Genomic DNA, 18,986 nt, shown 5'->3' with positions numbered 1-18,986 from the left:
TTTCTCATATTTATTTTGCCCCCTGACATTGAAGCATATTAATTATAAATACGAAATACCTCTACAAGACTGTCCCCATCCCGTAAAAACAAAGTGATGTCATCCGCATACGCCGATACTTTTATGCACTCGGATCCCGGCATAGGAAGACCTCTTATGAGCGGGCTCTCGCTAAACCACCTTAACAACAGGTCAATCGCAAGCACAAACAATATGGGTGACAAAGGACAACCCTGCCGCACTCCCCTTGTCACATCAAATCTAGGTGTTAAAATGTTGTTAAGCAGTAGCTCAGCTGTTGTTCGCGAATACAACATCCGCAGGATGTCTACAAACTCTTCAGGGAAGTTAGAGCATCGTAAAACCTCAAATAAGTACTGGTGTTCTAAGCGGTAGAACGCTTTGGCTTGGTCCAAGCTTACTAATACTCCTGAAGCTTCACGCGCTGTTGTGTATTGTATGATATCACGTGTTAAGTTGAGAAAGGAAAATATACTCCGTCCCGGCACGGAACATGTTTGATGTACACTGACTATTTTCGGCAATAATATCTTCATGCGATTTACAAGAAGGGTTGTCAATATCTTATAGTCTGTGTTGAGCAGCGTTATAGGCCTCCAGGATGAGGGTTCTGCAAGGTCGGAGTGTGGCTTTGGCAAGAGCATTACGCGGACCCGATTAAACGATTTAGGTATACCTTCCCGTGCAAGAATGCCGTTAAGGAGCGACACTAAGGCAGTGCCTACTTCCTCCCAGCAAGATCGGTAAAATTCGACTGGTAAGCCATCCGGACCGGGTGTTGATCCGCTGTTCATAGATCGTATAACATCAAAAACTTCTGGCAGATTTGTTGGAGACAATAAATTCTGGCCTTCTGTATCTTCTACTTGAGGTAGGTTAGCGCAAAAGCCTGAAATTTCTTCACTCAATAGTTCTGCATTATAAGTCTTTTCCGATGAAAATGTGTCTGAGAACCAGTTCCAAAAAATTATTTCGATATCTCGCCTCGCACCACTCTCTGTGACATCTTCTATTATAACCCTTTCAATGAAAGAGCTGCCATTCTGCTTCCTGCTGGACGCATGAGCCAGCCGCAGTACCTCAGGGTCGGAAATTGGCCTGTTGGTCATCCACGCCTTTGCAGAGGTGCGAGAGTACCAGCTCATAAGTCTATGGTAGCGTTCACGCTGAAGATCTAGGTATTCGCGCATTAACTGTGTTTGGGAGTTACCGTCTCGTACTATTCTTATCCTTCTCAGGCACTCACAAAGAGGCCTTTGGCCCCCAACTCCTTGTACAGGACCACCTTACATACTCTAGTTACTGCCCAAACAAGTTATAAAAAATCTTGCTTCCGAGTTCTTCCTATTATTTGTTCACAGTATCACTCAAGCTGTAACTTGTAGTACGCTGAAATTTTATTTGTCATTTTGAATAGCGATGTTCAAATGGCTATACACTTGGATGTCATATTTTCGTGCTGCGACAGGGTTGCCTGTGCTCATTTCAACGCCAGCGGTCCGTGAGTTCCTCAGCGCGTCCGCCGCGCCGCGGATTGCTGTTTGGTCGAGACGAGACTTGCAATGAGGTTGTGTTGGTGAGAGGAAGCTACTGCGTCCATATGGACCAGTACACATTATGGCGTGGTGCGCTGTGGTATGATGGGGTGTGCTGTTGCGAACATGAACTACACCTATTTTAATACTGTGGTGAGTATCATCTCCAACCAATATAATTTGCCGGTAGCTTTTTCACGCTTACATCTACTCTCGATTATGGGAGTGCCAGCATTTTTTTTATGTAAACCTCAAAAATTCTCGTGTCAGCCGGATTAGCAGTATTGTCTGTTGGAGAACATGAGTGTGCGGTAAACTGCGTAAGGAAAATCTGGCGACGCCGGCCTTTCGTACTTGCAAACGTGAACCACGCGGTGGCCTGTGATGGATAGTGCGATGAGGAATATCGGCTTTTGCATGGAGGCGTGCAACGTTTGTTGTGATGTGGTAAAGTGTGCGGCGAAAAAAACAGCGTCGACATCGGCTCATACTTATGAAGGAGAACGGACCACATATTGTGTAGGTGTGTGTGTGCGTGGTGTACTACGCGATTAGCAATACATATTGCTTGCGAGACACTCTGCACGCGTGTTGCATGTGGTAAGGCCAATCGTAGTGATCAGGCGCTGATAGAACTCCAGGAGCCGTAGTTGTTGAACAGGTGAGAATGAATGAAACGCGATTATTAGTGAGCGCATGTATCTCGGTGCCATCTTCGCTCTGTGCAGAAGAGAAAAAAAGAAAAGAAAAAATGGGGAAAAAACTTTCATTTGGAAATCATCTATCGGCTGGAACGTATGACTATAAATTAGTTCCTTCCATGTTTCGACCACTGTTGAAGCTGCGTGTATACATTTAACAACGGGGAATGCAGAAATGGCAAACCACTGAAATTATCGCGTTTTAACGCAGATTTCGTGGGTCTCAAGTAAAACTGAACTTTCTATTTTTCTTTATTGCTATACTTACGTTTACGGCCCGAACTTTGTGCAGTGATGACGCACATAAACATGCAAAAATTGGGTCCTTTAAAGTTGACAGCAGCAAAGGGAGGCACCTGACAATTTGGAGGCACAGTGAAGGTAACGCGCAACGGATTATGCATTTATGCATGTTTTTGCTTTGTACATTCACACGACCATGACAAGTAATGAAAATTAACTTATGGCGTTTAACACTACTAAGCTACACAGCGGCTTATGAGCCACACTGGAAGGAAAGGCTTCGGATCAATTCTGACAAGTTGGGTTTCTTACCACGTTCCTAAAATGCGGTAACAAGTGTTTTTTGCATTCCTCCCGCATCTGAATTTAGGCGCCGCCACTGGGTACGGCTCCACTGAGCCCACGTGATGGCTATGGCTGATAGTTGTAGACTAAGTCGATCTTTCGTAGCGTTTAACGATACAGTGTAAGTGCCGCAACTACAAGTACATTCACGGCAATTCAATACACACCTTTTGTCCCAAGACATTTTAGTGAAGTGTCATTTCAGCAGATGGAAAATGTGCTTCTTCTGTGGTCAAGTGCTCGCTTTCGAAGGGTAATCAATATTGGGGGCTGTTTGATGCACGCCAGAGGCACATTCTTATGACATCACTACATGCTGACTCAAGGTAACCATGCACTCGGCAACTCCATTATATGTTGTTGTGCCGGTAAAACCGGGACGATAATATTTTCTAAGCACAGCTTCTAGATGCTCTCCCTTCAAAAATAGCAATATGCGCGAAATACGATTGCGGCAGTTGTTGTACGAGCAGCGCTCTTATGCCGAGGGAACAAGGTCGTACGAACATTTTTTTTTTTGCCAACAAGCGCCCACTTCGAACGTGCGGCAGATGGAAGGGACACTTGCAGTGACGTCACATCGTTTGCAAAACAGGGAGATATCTACTCGGGGTACGATACGGTACGCTTCTACCTTTTCCAAACAAACAAACAAACAAACAAACAAACAAACAAACAAACAAACAAACAAACAAACAAACAAACAAACAAACAAACAAACAAACAAACAAACAAACAAACAAACAAACAAACAAACAAACAAACAAACAAAACAAACAACCAACCAAGCAAACAAACAAACAAACACTGTGAAAATTTAGCGCCTGAACTGCACTATAGAAGTGGCCGCACACTCAATCGACACTTCTGTGCCCGTCGCGGCACCTTCGTGGCTATGGCATTGCTCGAGGTAGCAGGTTGGGTACCGACCGCGGCAGCCACATTTAGAAGGAGGCGAAACGCAAAAGCACCCGTAGACAAACGCAAGTGCAGGTAAGTGACGTCTATCATCAACTCACCACTCCAGCATTGCACTAAAGACCAATTTACGCATTCGCCGTATACATCACTGCCTATTGTCGCCCATTAACGCAAACATCACAGAAAGCCTCGCTTGCATCGATTCCCACAGTGCGTGGGATCCGCGTAATTTTCTTCTTCTTTTATTGTATGTGTTATAAGAGGTTATTAGTATTTAGTATGTTTCTGCGGCGTACTTGGTGAACTAAAAAAAAGGCACCTTGTTTATATTTCTTTAAAACGAAAGGTAGGTTATGGGTTATATCTAGACGAAGTTATTAGTGTGTGGACAAATGACGTCCTTAGCAGTAAATTACGGAGCGTTTTAAGTGTGATTTACGAGCAACGCGGAATATGCTCTCCTGTCCTGGGGGAACTATAAACGCCGTAAAGATCGCATATAGTGAGAATTGGAGGAATATCACGGTCTATGTTATCGCCAAGTAAAATATGTGTGGCTGAGTTACTGATTCTGGAAAAATTCCCTGACAAGTGTCCAAAGGCATTATATGCCTGCAAGGTTTCATGCGGACCAGTCATATAGGAAGAACGTTTTTAAATATATGATTCGGTTTCCGGCAAGTGAAATTCTTATTAAAACTGCTCGAAAAAAACAGCTTCGCTGGGAATTGGTTTATGATCCTGCAAAGTCGCACAAGCCAGCTGCCTTTTTTCTTCCGTGACGTTCGCCCTACGGCGCATATATTTATCTAAGTAAAAGCGTGAAAGTCTTCCTTCCGCAGAACGTACAGTATTGGCATAGCGATCTAATTGTCCGGTAGCCAACGCCTGTAACCGTCCGTCTGATTTGTTCGTAACTTGGGAGCTATTGATATCTTCTCTCGAGAAGTCCTCGTTTTTACGCAGAGCCACAAGAGATGGTAAAACGCTGCTGTAGTAGCGACAGCACTAGAATAACAGACCTTGGTCCGTTTACCGGGTCTTCAGGTGTTGGAACCCAAGCTCTGGTTACAGAAGGTGTAGGGGCTGCCCGTATTCCCCGAGGAGAGCTTTGTTGTATTTCTCATCTGCGAGCGCAAAAAAACAAGAATGAGTTCAAATGAATCATAACCGGGCTATATAATCAGAGAAAAAAAAACACCGAATAAAAAAACAATGACCCCAAACATCAAACTGTTGACTGCCAGAAGACTGCCAGCTGGTAGAGCAGCTGTTTCATACGCAAAGCACATTCCGACAGGGAGTCACAGAGCGTGTTGCTATACGGCACTGGAACGCATACAGTTACTACGAGTTCTTTTCCCGTATCGCTAGTTGCAACGGGATGTTACAACATAGCGGACTTCGCACTTGAGACATTGAGTACGAGCACACGAAGCTTGACACCGGCTGGACAAGACGAGTTTCAAGGTAGCAGTTGCCGTAAGCAAAGTGTTCAAGTTTAATAGCCTTACTGCTGTAAAGATATCGCTAACATCCATATGGTTTAAGTCTCACGAAATATTTACTGGTAAAGACTGGAATTCTTTAAAACTTGTTTAGCCAACGAATGATGCCAGTTACCATACTGTTATCGTACTTGATATCGTATTGCACATGGGAAACGTTTCCGTATAGTCTCTTACAAAGTATCTTGTGTATACTCTGTAGAAATTCTGGCCGAAGTACTCGTACCGTTTTATCTTCGCAGTTATCAATTGTCTTTCAGTAGACGACGAGCGATTCCCAGAGTAGTAGGAAATCAGCAGACAGTCAGTAGTACACACATGCGAATACAAAATCACTTGATCTAAAAAGCTCCACACGGCGTCATATCAACGTAAGCAATTAATCCAATACACAAACACCAGAGTAAGAAATATAGATGTCGCACATGCAATGGGTGTATCCATATCGACGCTCTGTAGCACTCATCCGGTCTAGCGCCGATCTTGGCGATGCTGATATGTAGGGACGTATTTCTTCTCAATTTTTATTATTATTGATATTATTTCTCTGTCGCGCCTCTCGACGCGGCCAGAGACAATGGAATGTATAAATAATATCAGCCTGCCTATCGCAATCAGTCGCGCTTTGTTCACCTCGCACTGCTGTCTAGCATAAATTAGTTGCAGCTTTGTCCATCCAATTCACCTAGGTCGCCCCCATCACCAGTATATCGCGGATGATTCAAGTGACTTTTTAGGCAGGTAGGATCTTCTGGGATGGTCTTCTGCGCTTTAAGGTGGCCTCACCTTCTGTAGGATTATTTGACTCAGATATCTCGTATGCTCGGTTGCTATAGTCAGAAGTTCATTTTTTTTAGCTGTGTGTTTTTGAAGTGTTTCATTTGTAGCTATATGTGAGGTCTACGATTTCTTCAAAATGAAGAGAGAAAGAGTAGAATTACTCAAGAAGATCCGTTGGACCATTAGGGTGACAGAATGGGTACCAAGAGAAGGGAAACCCAGTCGAGGACAGCGGGAGACTAGGTGGAGTGATGAAATTAGGAAATTCGCGGGCGCTAGTTGGAATCTGTTGGCGCAGGACAGGGGTAATTGGAGATTGCAGGGAGAGGCCTTCGTCCTGCAGTGGACATAAAATAGGCTGCAGCTGCTGATGATGACGAGGCAGCCTTAGAACAGAGAATTGATGATGACAGAAATAATGAATGAAACCTTAACTAGGCTGGCTTCAGTGGCAGTAATTGAAATGAGAGGCAAAGCCCCAAGGCAACCAGTAGGCAAGCTCTTCCAAGTAACGAAGGGTCTAATAAAGCAACGACAAGGAACGAAATGGTCCAACTCAAGAGATAAGATAGAATTCGCAGAACTGTCAAAACTGATCAGCAAGGCGAGAACAAGGGATATTCGAAATTATAACGTTAGAAAGACTGAGGAAGCCGTAAAACATGGACGCAGCCTGAAATCAGTGAGAAAGAAACTTGGCATATGACAAACCAAAAATATATGCACTGAATGATAAGCAGGGTAATATCATGAGCAATCTCGAAGGTATAGTAACAGCAGCGGAAGAATACTATACTGACCTGTACAGTACCCAGAGAAGTCAGAATGCCTCCATTTGAAGCAGTAATTAATAAGGCACAGAAACTCCTCCTATAACTAAGGTCAGAAGTGCCTTGCAAGACATAAAACGGGGAAAAGCTGCAGGAGAAGATGGAATAACAGTAAATTTAATCAAAGAAGGAGGAGATATAATGCTTCGAAAACTGGCGGCTCTCCCTATGAAATGTCTATTGACTGCAAGGGTGCCAGAAAACTGGAAGAATGCAAACTTTATACTAATCAACAAAGAGGGAGACGTTAAAGAATTAAAAAATTACAGGCCTGCTTACTCCCATTATTATATAAAATATTTAAGAAAATAATCTGTAATAGAATAAGGGCAACACTGGACTTTAGTCAACAAATGGAACAGGCAGCTTGCAGAAAGAGATTATTTACAATGGATCACATCCATGTCATCAATCAGGTAATTGAGAAATCCGCAGAGTACAATCAGCCTCTATATATGGCTTTCATAGATTACGAAAAGGCATTTGATTTAGTAGAGATACCAGCAGTCGTAGAGGCATTACATAAGGAGTACAGACTGCTTACGTAAATATCCTGGAAAATATCTACAGAGATTCCACAGCTACCTTAAATCTACACAAGAAAAGCAGCAAAGTACCTATAAAGAAAGGAGTCAGACAGGGAGACACAATCTCTCCAATGCTATGCACTGCGTGCTTGGAAGAAGTATTCAAGCTATTCTGCTGGGAAGACTTAGGAGTAAGGACCGACAGCGAATGTCTCATCAACCTTCGGTTTGCCGGTGACATTGTCCTATTCAGAAATACTGCAGACGAGTTACAACAAATGATTGAGGACCCTAACAGAGAGAGTGTAAGAGTGGTGTTAAATATTATTATGCAGAATACAACGATAATCATGAGTAGCTGGGAAAGGAAACAAGACTTCAGGATCACGAGTCAGCCTCTAGAGTGTCTAAAGGAGTACGTTTACCTAAGTCAATTCTTCACAGAGAACCCTGATCATAAGAAGGACATTCATAGAATAAAAATGGATTGGATCGCATACGGCAGGCATCGTCAGCTCCTGACTGGAAGCTTACCAGTGGCATTGAAAAGGAAGGTGTACACTCAGTGCATTTTACCGGTCCTCAAATATATTGCAGATTCTTGGAGACTGCAAAGAAGCTTGAAAACAAGTTAAGGACCGCGCAAAGAGCGATTGAACGAAAAATGCTTGGCATAACGTTAAGAGACAGAAATAGAGCGGTTCGGATCAGAGAGCAAATGGGTATAGCCGAGATTCTAGTTGACATTAAGAGAAAAAAATGGAGCTGGGCACGTCATGTAATGCGCAGGTTACATAACCGTTGAACCATTAGGGTTACAGAATGGGTAACAAGAGAAGGGAAGCACAGTTGAGGACGGCAGAAGATTAGGTGGGGCGATGAAATTAAGAAATTCGCAGGCGCTAGTTGGAATCGGTTTGCGCAGGACAGGGGTAATTGGAGATCGCAGGAGGAGGCCTTCGTCCTGCAGTGGACGTAACACATGCTGCTGCTGCTGATGATGATGATATTGTAAACAAACATTAGGAAATACTTCGACGAAATATTTTTTGTAGCTTATTTGGGAGTAACTAGCGTATGTAACGCGGTACTGTACAAAGGGGGAGGAGATCTCGTTTTGTTCTCGCAACTCGCCCGGATGTTTTCGTTTGTGTGCCCGGATAACGGCTCTGACTTTTGGTTCAAGGTCAATGGAAGGTCGCCTACAACGGGACCTAAAAACACTTCACGCTTAAAAAAAAGATAATCTGGCTTTCCTACTGGAAACCTCGCTCGATGTTCACGCGCCCCAAAAGAGGGGCACCGAGGCTCAGTCTTTGCTGTGCGCATACCGCACAAAACCCGCGTCTGCGTACTGGTGTTCGCGACCATGGCCTTTTCGCTTCGGTGCGTGGCATATTCGTTTTTATACGCACTTTTTTGCCGCTTGTGCGGGCTGCAAGCTGCTTTAAAGGAAATCGGTTTTCGCGTACAGGTGCTCTGCGCACAGGCCAGGTGTGTCGGCATATGAACGCGTAAACAAACGAACTATAGGGGAAATCAGGTGAGTCCCTCGCGACGTGTGGTAGCACTGGTCTCACCGCAGACAGGTATGCTTTTCTCTTTAGGAAAGGTGGCGATCGACGGTTTCGTTTCTCGCTCATCGTTAGAAGGAAAGCAAATATACAATAAGTTATAAACAGTTCTTGAATATATATTTTGCGTAATGTAGTTATGCGTCAACTCCAGACGGAAACCTGTAACTTGTTTGTCGTTTAGCGTGTTGTGAAACTCCGTCAGAAAGTGCTTGAATATTATTGGAAGGCCGTGGTGCCGGAAGTAACAGTGACGCGTAAAGTAGCGTAATCGCGCTAGGTTAGTCACGCTCTTACGGTCCGTAAACTGGCTGCGCGATTAACCCGCTCGGGGTATCGAAAACCCGAAGCAGGAGCTCACGAAGCATTCGAATGACGACTCCAGTCACCCTATATACTTAATTTCCAGTGAAGAGTGTGCCACTTCGTGTTTTTTACCTTTCCATAGAACCTTCCAAATAAGCACTTTTTTATTCAGAAGGATAAACAAAATTTTCTTCGGTTTAGCGGTATTTTCATGATCTTTTGAGTATGCAAAAGTTTAGGCTAGTTGGTGGGTTATCCTTAACTATTCTTACAGCGCCAGGCTCCACGTGGATGAAAGAAGAGACTAGGACACAGACAGCGCTGTCTATATCTTAGTCGCGCTTTTCGTCTACGGGAAGTCTTGCGCTGTAGCTTTTGAGTATCTTCGTTCGATTTTGAGAATTGAAATCTTGACACTTTGAGACTTTGAGAACGCTGCCTACTACTGAGCGATCGTGTAGACGGTTTACTTCTTTTGTACTCCTCCCTCTTTTTTCTTCTGTCCCCTTACTCCTTATATCCAGCAGCACAGTGGAAGCTGGGAATAAGACAACAATATGGCGCGTGTGACGTCACATGAGTTCTCTTTACATGCCATAATGTTCCGAGTCATTGCTCGACCTGAACATCGATCACTCTCAATTTTCTTTTGTAACGAATAAATTAAAGAAAGTGCACCTAGGTGACCCTAATATTCACTTCCAAAGAATCCGCTCGAAAGCCAAAGCTTACTCATGCATATGGGTGTCTTCTGTAGCAGCTGCAGGCGCATTGTGTTGTTTCTGGGATGTGTAGTTAGTGGAAGCAATGCATCGTCATCTCGCACAGTCGGACAGTGTCAGCGCATGATGCACATGGATGTATAACAGCCGCTGCTCACCCTTTACAGCTAGCTGCAAAATAGAACGGAAAACTAAATGCAAAATGCAATGCACTATCTAAAGCAAAACCTTTTCTTTTGCTATGAATGACAGTTCAAATAATAAAGCTACAAGCTTAAAAAAGTTTACACTTTTTGGGTCGTATAGTCACGGGTATAAAACTATTCAGAGGATGTATTTACGAGAGATACATAAACAGCAGCTTAGAATCCCGAGAGGCTGTTGCCACTTCTCCGTCTTTTCCGTTGTCGTCATTGTCCTCTTCTCCCACCGTAACAGTACCTTGTCCCACAACAGTAATCGTCATCTATCTTGGCCGCATTTGCTTTCTTTAACGCTGCAAGCCTGGTACTTCCAAGTCACGAACGGCTTGCGCGTTACCAGCGTGACGCAGGATTCTCGAAAGAAAGTAGCGAGCGCTGAGTTTTCCAGAAAGGAAACGCAAGCAAGGCAGATGACGATTATTGTGAGACAAGATACGCCCCAATGGGTGTAAACTTCTTCAAGAGTGTAACTGGCTACGAAGGATATTAACTATCGCATATACATATATAGGTAACTAAGAAAAGAAAGGAACAAGACAAAGAAAGAAATAAAGAAATTATACGCTACGAAGAAACTGGACTTACAAAGCTATACGTGTTCAAGATGCAATTTTAAGAGAATTACTGCATTCTAGAAAAGACTATTTACAGCAATAAACACGAATTGTAAAAGAAAATGACATAGTTCTGGAGTGCTCACAGGTCGATGCGTTTAAACATTTTAGCAGTATATATTTAAGCATTGCGAATCCATAATTTGCACGACGCTTAGGTAATAGTAAGGTATCAGGCTTCCTAGTTGCATAGGGTTTTTTATAACGTTAAAGTGGTATATCTTTAAGACAGCTGCAATTATTTGTTATTTGTCTTTCATGAAAGCAAGTAAATTTATAAGCAAACAAATAGCTCACAGGTATGACTTTGTATTCCAAGAAAGTTAAGGTCTCGTTTCAGAATCATAAGGAAAGGTAACTTCTACTCACAACATCTTTTTTTCAGTAACGCTTGAAGTTTAAAAATGTCAGCCATTGTGGTACGACCCCAAACGATAAAACAGTAATTCATGTAAGACTAGTAAAAGTCATAGTACAAGGACAGCTTAGTCTTAGTGGGTAATAAGTGTTGGTTGCAAGAGATCACATCTATAAATTTAGCTATCTTAACGCTAATGTCGTTAAATTTGCGTCCCATGACAGGCGTGAGTATAATGCCAAAGGACCAAAATGTCTTAAAATACCAAGTCACGTGGTTTTCGATAAAAGGCGGGGCGGGGGGAGAACCATCGCTTTATTTTTATTCGTGTTTCTAGCAGGAGGATTCAATGCGGCCCATTATTATAGTATGTGTGGTGTGTGGTCTACATTGTTAGCTATTTCATTTAGGCCAGAGGGAGTTAACAGAACAATACGGTCATCAGTGTATATAACAAATTTCGTGAGTGTACTTACAATGTTTTTGATATAAATTTTAAAGATTCGTCCTATAGGATGCTGCCTTGGAAAACGCCCCAAGAAATTTTCAACGGGTCAGAAGTGCAGTTGTTTATTAGTACGTATTGTTGTCTAAAACTTAGATATGATTTTGTGAAGGTAAGAGCGTGACCGTGATACTACAGTGTTCGAGTTCAGCAAAAAGTATGCTATAGATTACAGTGTCGAACGGCTTACTGAAATCTCAAATATGTGCAAATTCAGGACCTGTTTTGCAATATTTTCTGAGATGTATTCTTTTTTTTTACAAGTATTGCGAGTTCTGTTGATCTTTGTGGAATAAATTCATACTTGGAGCCAGTTATTATAGCGTGACTAAACAGAAATGTTTGGTCGTGGCTATAAATTGCATTTCCTAGCCCTTTCGAAAAATGTGGAAGCACGCATATTGGTCTGTAGTTTTCTAGTGTATTTCTGTCAAATTTTTATAGGGTGCTGTCACTCTGGCAAGTTGCATATCGAAGGAAAATTGTCCAGTCGATATTGCAGTGGCATAAATAAATATTAGGTATGGTGTAATTATTGACAGGACATATTTTATTGATCGGCTTAGTATTTTACATGGGTCAAGGCTAGTTATATGTCTCATGTTTCTATATATAAAAAAAACTTCGCGTTCATCGGTAGGGTGTAAAATAAGGACTGTGATAGTTGTGTCTCCTAAAAATCAAAATGTATCTGGATTCTTTTACATCTAACAACCTCACAAAATGTTATTGAATGCCGCAGGCAGTCTTGCATCCTTCATCTCTTCGCCATTTATCGTTAGCCAAGCTGTTACCATGGTTTGTGAACTTCTATTAAGATATCAATTAAACTGTTTTTATTCTTCTTTTGGGTTCCCAGAAAACTGTTTATAAAAAACTATTGTAATATGCTCTTTGTGCTGATCTTAGTTGATTGATAAGTCGGTTTCAGAGTGTTTTAAAGCTTGAAGGAGTCTCCTCACTTCTAGATTTTATAAGTAATGCGAATAATTTGTTTTTGTTATTAATAAGTCGAATGAGACTACGCTTAATTCACGGTTTGCCCGAATTTTTAGTGGGTGGCGTATGTGTCCTAAGAAAACATTCATCATATATCAGAATAAGCTGTTCCAAAATTTTTTGTATGCTTCATTGACTACTGTGTAATTAAAAACGGGGTCTCTGTTTACTAACGCAATGTGGCATCTTAAATGGTCGATTGCCTTTTAGCCAGATGTTACTGCCTGCTGCTTGATATTGAAATTCATGCAGCAATGACCAGGCAATATGTTACACTTGTAGCTACATTTCCTCAAAATAGCACACCCCCGCTACGATTCGAACAGTGGTTAAGATAAAAAAGAAACAATTATACTCTGGAAGGTGTATCACATCATCTTCGCTACGATAACAGGTTTCACATAATGCACTCTCATCAAAAAGATGTTAGTAAAGAGGTAGTATGTGGTGCAGTTACTTTGCCGCCGGCTATTACCTATTTGCTAGCTGTTTACCACCTTCAATAATTTAGACTTAGTATGGGCGCTGTTTTTACTAAGCAATTACTAGGTTTCAGTTAGTAAAAGGTGCTACCCTTTGTCATCCATGGTCTATTATGCTGTGAAGGGACTATCTTAATGCGATGCTTAGATAAACTAAGTCCTTATCATTATGTTGAATAATAGTCATGTTCTGCGTTGTGACGCACGCATTGCACGTCACACAAATATAGGTTGATAAATTTGTTTATGTATCCAAATACTTAAGTGTCCGCCAATGCCAACTGCGCTCCTAAAGACTATGGCTATATATACTCATAAAGTCGTTTTTGGAAATGTGTCGCGTACAGTATCCCGATCAATGTACTGTACGATGTGTTGCTCCCCTTTGTTTTTTTTGTTCCTTTCTGTACGGACCTGCGTAATACATGCAACTTAAGCATTTTGCCCCGCATGACCCCAAGCTGCCATAATTTGGTTGGTGTTAAATACACGTGAACTGTGTGACAATGAGATCCTCGTTTTAAAGAGAAAAAATAACTCATACCATCGATGGCATTGAAAAAAAAAAACGCGTCGTCCTGCACGATGGTATAAAACTGTCATCATGAGCGATGGCTCATACCCCCCTGAGCAAGCAAAAATGCAATTACTCATTCCTCTCGTAATGCAGAGGCTACAAGCACTCATCAAAGCGAAGCGTAAAGTGCATACATTCATTGGAATAACGCATACAGCGCACAGAAACGCGGCGTCTGGTCGAGTGGCACAAAACACACACACAAAAAAACTAAGTGACGACCTCAATAGCTCATACCCCCGTAAGCAATGGCTCCTGCCCTCCTAAGCAAGCAAAACACGCAATGGAGGATTACACCATCTTCATAACACCATCTTCAATAGGTCTGGCTCCAATTTTATGCATCTTGGGGAGGAGAGGGGGAGAGGGGGGGAGTGAGGTTGATGTCCTCAAATAATACGGCAACTTTTGCAGGAATGCTTACAAAGCCACTTACGTGCCTCCAACACTGTAAACGAAAGTACTGCATATGCGGTGCACTTAGAACAAGTTATCGAGGAAATAGCCATAAGCGGTCCAAATTTTCACATCTTATTAAGCCTGCTGCAAATGAACGCCAGCGGCTGATATTTGCATGGGATTGATTGGCGGGGCTTTCGATGATTACCTCGATGCCCGTTATCTCCTACTGAAGCTTTCGCGGATGCATGCGTCTGTCAGCCTCTTTTATTTAACCCTCGGTACACCACCACTGTATATGCCGTGTTGCTTTATTTTCCTTACTTTGCACACGCAGCAGCTGCTCCGGGGCCAAGAGTTTATTTCTGAGCCACGGCCGGGCCCACCGCACGGCATCAACGCCAACAACTGCGTGTCGCGCCTCGGCAACGTTACCTCATTCGCCGAAGGGCGGCTGCGTTTTGGCATTTTCGCCAAGTGCTCCACTTCGAGCCCGCACTCCGACGAAGAGCACTCTGCTTTACGCGGAAAAATTATGCAGCTAATCGGTAGGCAGCTATCTGCAAGCACGCGTACGTAGTATAAGATGCAGCCAACACGCAGACCACGGAAGCGCTCAGATATCCGACCGATGCGAGCGGCGTGAGCTTCGGATAACTGGCAGCCAAGACAGAAAGCTGACGCAAGCACGCGTCGGATAAGGTGGCGAACGAATGTGCTCGGCGGACTGCGATCCTGGACATATAAAGGAACTCGGGACACTTTGAGCAGACTACGACACATCGTTGCTTCATTACGTAAGTCGTGTGACTGCAAGGGCGCGTGTTGAATGAAAGTGAAGTTTACCTTGAACGCCCTTGAGTGACAACGCGTCAGTGTCGTATCGCCTGTCTCTTTCTCTTACGTGTGACTCTACCGCCGGGGCTGCGTGAGTACTTGAGGAGATGATGGACCGCGTCGATGCCGCACACCTCGTCGTCACCTCGCGCGTGCACAGTTTCGAAGGGGCGACTGATCGCTGTCACCTGGAATGATTAATCGCCGAGCTGTTGACGTGTGCACTGTCGCTGAGTCACGAAGGAGTGCCGTTAGCGAAAGTCTTTCGCCTTCGTGCGCGTGAGTGGCGAGTGAATCATGAACAGCTTTGTGCTTTTACTGGAGCTAAATTTCCCCATTTCACGTGAGCTGCGTATTTATTTTCGCATATTCTACACGCAACTGCCCAACTGTAAGCAGCACATCACCGCAACGGCTTTTGGTACATCGCACAGGACTTTGGAGAAAGCGCGCGATAAGATGACAGCGGGATTAAAGTCAATCAGAAGAAATGAATTTTTTTGCGGGCGAGCTCACTTCACTTGCGAGTATAGCTGCCAGTTATTTATTTATTTATTTATTTATTTATTTATTTATTTATGTAGTCTTTGGTTGATTGATTGTTTTATTCATTCAGTGCTATGCATATTGATTTCACGGAGTCAACTTCATTCTAAACATGTATAACAACTATAGGCATTTTCAATTTTTAACATCACAATCGGTAGCAGATTGTTCATTTGTTTCTAGCACTTGTGAACGTTAAGCGAGAAGAGTAACAATTACTTTTTGAAAGAAAGAAACGCAATAAAGGATATACGTCGCTATGTAGAGACCACTGCCCTACTTCAGCAATAGAATGCGTTATCGGCTCGGTAAGGAAGAAAATTGCAGAATAAATTAAGGTACAGCATTGCGGAGGGGGGGGGGGGGGGCATGCAAACCTTCAGATTAACCCCAGAAACTGACAAGGCTTAGCTAAGAACAGGTGGAGTGGGGAGGCTTTGAACAGTACCAGTGGCGTAGCCAGACATTTCGTTCAGAGCGGGCTGCGGGCTCACGTTGCAGCTCGGCCTCTTCCTTATAGAATTTGTCGAGGGATCAAACACATGAATAATAACTGCGTAGCCACTACCAAAGATGCTGCAAACGTATTCTTGAACGCTACCCACTGTCAAGGCAAGTAAGATATGTATTCTTTAACAAAAAAATATACTCGTATGTCCCAAAAATTGTGCCAGAAATACCTGATATCAATGCTTCCATGTTTTTTGTCTATTTAATAAGTAATGAAAATATCACACGGACTTTAGCACTATATCATTTCGAAACCAGTAAAGCAGTGCATGCCGCTGATATGAAAAATGTAGAGGCCATGAAGCGAACAAGTTGTGGATAAATATTTTATTGAAACTTTGTAATTCAAGAAACTTGGTTACATTCTTGTACATATGCAATGGCCAAGGAAAAATCTCAATGACGCTCTCCTTTGTCCCAGTGTATTGCGCAGGAGCAGCCGTCACCGATCGTGTATTGTGAGTAATTGCACCGAAATTATAGCCGAAACAGAGCGCACATATAAAAAACAGTTCTGCAAAATATACGAGGGCGAATCAAATGAAAGTCAGCTAATGCGAATATATGGCTAACGGGGTACTTTATTGAAAAGTAGTCTCCATGAGCATTCAGACTCACGAGCTGTGTGATTCCCGTGTCATAAAATTCCTTGGGTTGCTGCTTTGAAAAATCTGTACTGACTTTTTCACATCATTGTCCGACATGAATCTGGTTCCCTTGACCTGTTTCTTCAATTTCCCCAGAATGTGGAAGTCGCAAGGCGACAGTCCTGGTCTGTATGGCGGATGTTGCAGTGGTTCCCCACTTGAACTTTGCCCGTTTCGGGTCAACCACATCAGCGACGTAGGGACGCGCTTTGTCGTGGAATAAGATGATCTCACTCGTCAATCTTCCACTTCGTTTGTTCTTGATTGCGATACGCAGCCGATCCGGCGTTTCACAATATCGGAAATGATTGATAGTCTCTACAGATTTAGCAAATGCGATCAGTACTGGCCCCTGACGATCGAAAAAAAGTCAACAACACCTTTCCGGCAGAAATGTCAGCCTTTGCTTTCTTTGGGAGTGGTGAATTCGAATATTTCCACTGTAAGCTTTGCCGTCATGTTTCAGGCTCGTATAGTAGTGACACCATAATTCGTCCCCAGTCGCAACTGTAGACAAGAAGTCATCACCCTCATTCTTATACATGATCAGATCAGTCAAGGCAGTACCGAACCTCTCCGTCTTCTGACGGTGGTTCAAAATCTTGGGCATCCATTGCGCACACAAGAGCCGATAACCGAGATGTTCATGAATTATGGTTTGAGCTAAACTCTGATTGATATTTACACGCTTTGCCAGTTCGCCGATGCTTATCATACGTTCTTGTCTAATCAGCTCATCAACCTTGCAATTGTGTAGGGGGTGATTACACGGTGGCTATGGCGCGGTCATGGATCGTCTTTGCAACTTTCACGTCCTTCTTTGAACCATTTGCTCCAACGCTTCACAGTGGCCAATGAAATACAATGTTATCATAAATGAGATATGCCTGTGTGCTACGCGCATGCCTCGCAGATAATGAACCGAAGCATTATTGCGCGGAATAGGTTGGCTCCATTTCATTTGACTCGCCCTCGTACATTGGAAATGCAAAGATACAATGGAATATACAAAAGCGCAGATACAGTCCTATAAAGGGCGAAAAAGTGTCATCGGAAACAAAGTTCACTGCACGCATACACAAAATTTCGCAACAACATATTCAAATATACGTATAAGTCTCCGATAAATGTACGTATCTAAGCGATCGGCAACTACGGCGTCCATTCTAGGAACGCTAGAGGAAAGATGCTGGTAGAATTCGCGGAAAGGAATAAGTTGCGAATAAAGAACACCTTCTTCAGGAAGCGTAGTAACAGAAAGTGGATCTGTAAAATCTCTAATGGTGAAACAAAAAAATCAAATAAACCTCATGCTTTCTGCCAATTCCAGCATAGCGAAGGATGCTGAAGTACTATGTAAAGAGCAGTGATCATAGATTGGTGAGATCTAGGATTCACCTCAATTTGAAATGAGAAAGAATAAAATTGGTCAGGAAGAAATAGGCCAACAAAGACGCAGTAAGGGCAAGAACAGACCAATTCAGGCTGCTACTTGTAAACAAATATGCAGCCTTAGAACAGAGAGATGATGACATAGAGATAATGAATGAAACCGTAACAAGGCTGGCTTCAGATGTAGCAAGTGATGTGGGAGGTAAGGCACCAAGGCAACGAGTAGGCAAGTTCTCCCAAGCAACAAATGACCTAATAAAGAAACGACAAAGAATGAAAGTGTCCAACTCAAGAGATAACAGAGAATTCGCGGAACTGTCAAAACTGATCTCCATTGAGAAAATAAGGGATATTCGAAATTATAACGTGAGAAAGACTGAGGAAGCTGTAAAAAATTGACGCAGCATGAAATCGGTGAGAAAGAAACTTGGCATAAGAGAAACCAAGACGTATGCCCGGAAAGATAAGCAGGGTAATATCATCTGCAATGCCGAAGGTATAGTAAAACCTGCGTAAGAATTCTATACTGACCTGTACAGTACCAAGAGGAGCCACGATAAGTCAATTCGAAGGAGTAATGAACGGGTTGTAGAAACTCCATACATTACTAGCTATCTTTTTAGAAATGCCTTACAATACATGAAACTGGAAAAAGTGACAGGAGACGATGGAATAACAGTCGAATAAATCAAAGATGGAGGAAACATAATGTTGAAAAACTGGCGGCTCTCTATACAAAGTGTCTATCGACTTCAAGGGACCCAGAGAACTGGAAGAATGCAGACATTATACTAATTCACAATAATGTAGACGTTAAAGAACTGAAAAATTATAGGCTCATTATCTTACTCCCAGTATTATATAAAATATTCACCAAGATAACTTCCAAAAAAATAAGGGCAAC

At 42.8% G+C, this 18,986-nt stretch overlaps 1 protein-coding gene and 1 long non-coding RNA gene across 4 annotated transcripts in view; one reads left to right on the top strand and one right to left on the bottom strand.

The window, feature by feature from the left end:
• Positions 1 to 1,499: 1,499 nt before the first annotated feature.
• LOC135914277 (uncharacterized) overlaps positions 1,500 to 18,986 on the bottom strand; it is a 241,449-nt gene continuing 223,962 nt past the window's right edge. The window contains exons 2-5 of one of the 2 annotated variants that reach the window (XR_010568262.1): positions 14,997 to 15,175; positions 10,024 to 10,184; positions 4,789 to 4,893; positions 1,500 to 2,276 (exon numbers count right to left, since the gene is read on the bottom strand). This is a non-coding gene — a long non-coding RNA (uncharacterized lncRNA). The remainder of the gene's footprint in view (positions 2,277 to 4,788; positions 4,894 to 10,023; positions 10,185 to 14,996; positions 15,176 to 18,986) is intronic. The other variant, XR_010568266.1, reaches the window with a different exon arrangement.
• Positions 14,598 to 18,986, top strand: part of LOC135914264 (solute carrier family 22 member 7-like) — a 38,956-nt gene continuing 34,567 nt past the window's right edge. For both annotated transcript variants that reach the window (XM_065447044.1, XM_070532032.1), the window contains exon 1: positions 14,598 to 14,947. The gene's annotated coding sequence lies outside the window, so the exon portion shown is untranslated. The remainder of the gene's footprint in view (positions 14,948 to 18,986) is intronic.

The sequence above is a fragment of the Dermacentor albipictus genome, chromosome 1, assembly GCF_038994185.2.
Source record: "Dermacentor albipictus isolate Rhodes 1998 colony chromosome 1, USDA_Dalb.pri_finalv2, whole genome shotgun sequence".
Lineage (NCBI taxonomy): Eukaryota > Metazoa > Arthropoda > Arachnida > Ixodida > Ixodidae > Dermacentor > Dermacentor albipictus.
The sequence above is the reverse complement of the archived record's forward strand: the minus strand, read 5'-3'. Positions and strand labels throughout refer to the sequence as shown.